Genomic DNA, 6,027 nt, shown 5'->3' with positions numbered 1-6,027 from the left:
TACTCCCACTGCATGTGCAATGTTTGGTCTAGTACAAACCATTGCATACATCAAGCTACCGACTGCACTTGCATATGGAAGACGAGACATCTCCTCTTCCTCTTCTTGTGTCTTGGGACACTGTTCAGTAGATAACTTCACACCTACAAGAAAAGAAACCTTCACCGGTTTACTATCCTGCATATTAAAACTATGCAGTATTGTCTCGACATACCTCCTCTGGTTTAACCAGAGCTTCCTCTGTTATAGACATTTTTGTGCCTTACAGCATTGAGCATGAAATGTCCATAATCTAAGGGATCCAAAGTCCCTAAACATGTTGTTCCTACCCCTAGAGGAACAAGGCTAACAAACCACAACAATTCACAAAAGTTCTCCACCAAAAACTGCTCAAAACAAGTCAAATCAGGATCATTTCAGTGGCTACACTAGCTGTTTGCACTGAATGTCAAAGCCAACACTGGCTACCTGCATTGAATGTCAAATGGAACACTAGCTACCTGCGCTGAACGAGAGTGGACATGTGGCAGGCTCATTTCTCAAGGTGTCAAAACCCAGGAAGCTTCCAGAATGACACTTGCCTCAGGGAATTCAACTGGTGATGAGTAAGAGGTTCCAAATCTCCAAGTGGAAGCAAGAACCTCGAAGTGGAATCAAGAACTGACAGAGGGAGAGGACACTAGTCAGATCTCAAGCTGACTCATCCTCTCTCCAAACATCTATATATGGATCTCTCCTCCATGAGATCTAGAGGCTGGAATTTTTTTATTGCAAAGAATTGTTGTTGGTTTGAGATTGGAATCATTGGGTGCTTAATGCTTTGAATGGGGTGAAGATAGGAATTCCATTTGCTGGGAAGGAGATGCTGGATTGGAGCCCTTTGGGTTGTATCTCTTCCTGAACCTTGTTATTCATCAATAAAGCTATCTTGGTTTCTCCTATATGCTGATGTATTTTTGATGTATGAATGCATTTAGTGTATTTAGTTTATTTCTAATCCTAAACTAGTTATGAATGTGAATATCTGTCTTTGTGTAGTGTTCTTCTCTTGTCGCAAGTAGCTGTTCTCTTGTGATCTTGCAGGAAGCTGGGCTAGCGAGAAGGCAAGTAGTTGTTCTCTTGTGATCTCGTATGAACCCGTTGAAGCTGGGCGAGCAAGAAGGCAAGTAGTTGTGAACACCCAAATAGGAGAGAGATCAGATCGAGGGACAAACGGAAGACACCGGTAAGTCCATTTATCTCTCTTCTTTCACATTTCATAAAGGAAGAAACCAGAATAGCTGTCTCTGTTTGTTGCTAAGGCACTATCACATCTTAGGTGGATAGGATCGTCCTGCATAGGGATTTTTCCCCACAAAAAATTGGCAACTCCACTGGGGAGATCTGTTTAGTCATTTTATTTGTGTTTCTATCATTGTTTGTTTCATAGACTTGACAACAACAATCGAACTGCATCCGCTTTTCCCGGATGCAAAGTAGACAGTTGCTGCTTTGATCCAATTGCTGGACTTGTCTGTGATCTGAACAATGGACTCAAAAATGATTTGATGATCCTTTGTGATAGATCTTAGTACCCCCTCAAAGAATCCCTTTGATTGCACCTTGCTTGTTGCTTTTATTTGGCCCGAAACAGTGAATTAAATAGCAATCTGTGACCCAGAACCTGTGGGAAACGAGAGTTTCTCCTTCAGCGCAGACCCAGTGAAGGGATTCTGCATTTCAACGCAGTTCCCATGAAGGCTACCTGCGCTGAATGTCAAAACCCCTGTGTTGAGGTTGTGTTGAACCAGTTTGCTCTTGTGCAGCTGGGGTTCTCTGCTCTGTTTTGCCCTGTTTTGATCTCTGATTTTTGCAGCCTGTAACCAGCATAGGTACCAGTGTAATAACTCCTTTTGTCTGCTTAGATTCCGCCTCCTTTTGTACAAAAATACTGTGAGTGTTTTTATGTGTTTGTGGCGTCATTTACAGTTTTCCTTTGCATGAGTAAAATAGTCATCTTGTAGCCCTTGATTCAGATCTGTTGATTGTGATCTTAGAAGAGAGTGTAGGTTTTAACCCTGTACAGAAATTACCTGCATACGAATTCTTAAACAAATAAAATAAACAATGCGAGAGCATAACCCATAAAACACATATGCACAGAGATTTTTCCCTGGATCCCAAAACCGGGACTACCAGCTTGATTTTTCATTATGTTCCTTTCAATGTTACAATACATATTTATACATGCCGAAGCATCCAATACCATGGACCGAAAAACCATCGCATCCAATACCATGTGCGAAAATCATGCACAAAACCATAGGTAGGTTCGCCCAACCTAATATAGGGTCCAAAAAAATTTTTCCCGGGGCGCTGCCTCGGACCCTGTAGAGGGGGGCTACCCGCCCCCCTCTAACCCCCCGTTTAACTACGTAGGTTAGTCGTGAAAAGAATATAACACTACCCAACAATCTCCCACTTGTTGTTTTCTTTCCACAGGGGGCCACAGGAGAGCTTAGTCATTTTTCCAGCCCTGAAACACCCATTGTTTCTCTACACCAAGAGAACTTCTCAGAGCTCACAGATTTTGTCAATGCATCTGCAGTATTCTTCAAGTGTCCACCTTTACTAGCAACACCTTTTTGTCTTCTATCATATCCCTCACAAAGTGATACTGAACATCAATGTGCTTTGTCTTTGAATGATAAGCAGGGTTCTTTGCCAAGAAAATTGCACTTTGGCTGTCACAGTCTATTCTTATAGCTCCCTGTACTAACCCCATACTTGAACACAATCTCTGCAACCAAACTGCTTCCTTGCTTGCATGAGTGGCTGCCATGTATTCTGCCTCTATAGTTGATAGTGCCACTACAGATTGTTTCTTACTCATCCAACTGGCTGCACCTCCAAATAGGTTAAACACATACCCACTTGTAGATCTTCTCTGATCCAGATCTCCAGCCCAGTCTGCATCAACAAAACCATGAATATCCAACACTCTGTCCAATCCTGGTCTTCCTTGGTAGCACAAACCATAATCACTAGTGCCACGCAAATACCTGAAAACCCGCTTCATTGCTGTCCAGTTCTCCTTCCCAGGTTTTGACATAAACCTGCTCAATACTCCCACTGCATGTGCAATGTCTGGTCTAGTACAGACCATTGCATACATCAGGCTACCGACTGCACTTGCATATGGAACATGGGACATGTCCTCTTCCTCTTCTTGTATCTTGGGACACTGTTCAGCAGATAACCTCACACCTACAGGAATAGGAACCTTCACCGGTTTACTATCCTGCATATTAAACCTCTGCAGTATTGTCTCGACATACTTCCTCTGGTTTAACCAGAGCTTCCTCTTTGCCCGATCTCTTTTAATTTCCATGCCTAAAATATAGTTTGCAGCACCAAGATCTTTCATGTCAAATTTGGAGGACAATTGGGTCTTCAAATCTTGGATAATTTCTTTGTCATTTCCAACCAACAACATATCATCCTCATACATGACCAGATAAATAACACGGTCACCAATTAATTTAAAATACACACAATGATCTGCTTTACTTCTGGTGAAGCCAAGTCCCCGTATAAATGTATCAAATTTCTGATACCACATCCTTGGTGACTGTTTTAACCCATACAGAGACTTCTTTAACTTGCATACCAGTTCTTTCTTACCCTTCACCACAAAGCCTTCAGGTTGCTTCATGTAGATTTCCTCTTCCAAATCCCCGTGAAGAAATGTTGTCTTCACATCCATCTTTTCTACCTCAAAATCAAAAGCAGCAGCAACAGATAAAAGTAATCTAATAGAAGCTACCTTGGCAACAGGAGAAAAAATATCACCAAAATGAATTCCCGACACCTGGGAATAACCTTTCGCTACCAACCAAGCTTTGTATTTCTCCACCTTTCCTTCTGCATTAGTCTTCTTCTTGAACACCCATTTGCTACCAATGGGTTTCCTTCCAGCCGGCAACTCTACCAGATCCCAAGCCTCATTTTTGTGCAAAGATGCCATTTCATCAACCATGGTCTCTTTCCAGAGTTTTCCATCCTCTGAATCCACTGCTTCCTTCACAGTTCTGGGATCATCATCAGTAACAGACAAAGCAAAATTTGAACTGAAAGCAGATGGACTATACCTTTCTGGATGCCTTCTTTCTTGACCTGATCTTCTCACAGCCGGAGTTTGTGGCTCTTCATCTTCTGATTCCTCTTCTGCTGCAGAGTCTGATTCTTCCTCGTTTGGCTCAAACTCTATCTTCTCAGGTTCCTTTGGTTGGACTTCAGATTGACTAACATCTTTTACCTCTCTAAACACCACATCTCGGCTGTACACAACCTTCCGTGTGACTGGGTTCCAAAGCTTATAACCCTTTAAACCATCCCTATACCCAATAAAGATGCACTTCTCAGATTTACTATCCAACTTGGTTCGTTTCTCCTTTGGAACATGTACATATGCATCACATCCAAATACCCTCAGATGTGAAAGAGAGGGTTTCTTACCAGTCCATACTTCTTGTGGAGTCTTATCCTCCAACGCTGATGAGGGTGATCTGTTGATCAGGTAACGTGCAGTATCCACCGCCTCTGCCCAGAATTCCTGTCCTAACCCGGCACCACTGAGCATGCTTCTTGCCCTTTCCATCAACGTCTTGTTCATTCTTTCTGCGACTCCATTTTGCTGAGGTGTATATGGAGTAGTCTTCTACCGTGCTATACCACACTTCTTACAAAATTCTTCAAATTCCTTGCTGCAAAATTCTCCACCATTATCTGTCCTCAGCACCTTTATCTTCTTCTCTGTCTCATTTTCCACCAGAGCCTTAAATTATTTAAACCTGTCAAAGACTTCAAATTTCTTCTTAAGGAAATATATCCATGTATTCCTTGAGAAGTCATCTATGAATGATACATAGTACACAGACTTACACAGTGATGGAACCTTCACAGGTCCAAACACATCACTGTGCACAAGCTCTAATATATGTTTCGTCCTCTTACCACCAGAGGGGAAACTCACTCGATTCTGCTTCCCATACACACAATTTTCACAGAAATCAAAATCCAGAGAGCTATCATTCATACCTTCTACCATACCTTTACCATGAAGTATTCGAAGGCCCTTCTCTCCAATATGTCCAAGCCTTTGATGCCACAACATGGTCTTCTCTCCAGAGACCACTAGATTTTCTACTCCATTTTCAGGAACCATAGAACTATTGCACCCATCAACAACAGTGCTACCTTGCAGCTTGTACAGAGCTCCAATCCGAACTCCCCGCATCAATATCAGTGCTCCTCGAACCATCTTGCAGGTATCTTTCTCGAACATCGTCTTTACACCTGCATCATCCAACTTGCTTACAGAAATCAGATTTCTGGCCAATGCAGGAATATGTAGAACACCCGGAAGTGTTCTAACCCTTCCACCTTGCAACTTCAACTTTACTTTTCCCCAACCAATGATTCTAGCCTTCCTATCATCTCCTAAGAAGACATCACCACCATCGTATTTCTCACACTCGCAGAACCACTCTCTATGGGGAGTGAAGTGAAAGGATGCACCTGAGTCAATCAACCATGCCTCATGATCTACATGTGTACTTGAAGAAGCCAAGTACACATCCCCACCTTCATCTGAGGTGGTTTTCGCCTCTGCAGAAGGAGCATCATCAGATCCCTTTCCTTTATCAGGAGCTTTAGATTTACAATCCCTTCTGAAGTGCCCTTCCTTTCCGCATTTCCAGCACACCACCTTTGTAGGTTTTCCTGGAGATTTAGATCTCCCACTCGATGACTTATTTTTGTTTCTGTTCTGGGACCATCCTCGTACAGACAAGGCATCGCCATTCTGGTTTTCCATATTCTTCCGTCTCATCTCCTCTGTCAGCAAGGCTGAGACTATTTCATAAAACTGTAAAGCAGTTGCATTGCTACCTATTGCAATAACCAGACTATCCCACGAATCTGGTAGAGAACACAATAGACTGATGCACTTATCTTCATCTGAAATTTTAATATCAACAGATAATA

This window comes from Pinus tabuliformis, chromosome X (assembly GCF_031772625.1).
Source record: "Pinus tabuliformis cultivar Carrire ecotype Pingquan chromosome X, CPIR1, whole genome shotgun sequence".
In the NCBI taxonomy this organism is placed as follows: domain Eukaryota; kingdom Viridiplantae; phylum Streptophyta; class Pinopsida; order Pinales; family Pinaceae; genus Pinus; species Pinus tabuliformis.
The sequence above is the reverse complement of the archived record's forward strand: the minus strand, read 5'-3'. Positions refer to the sequence as shown.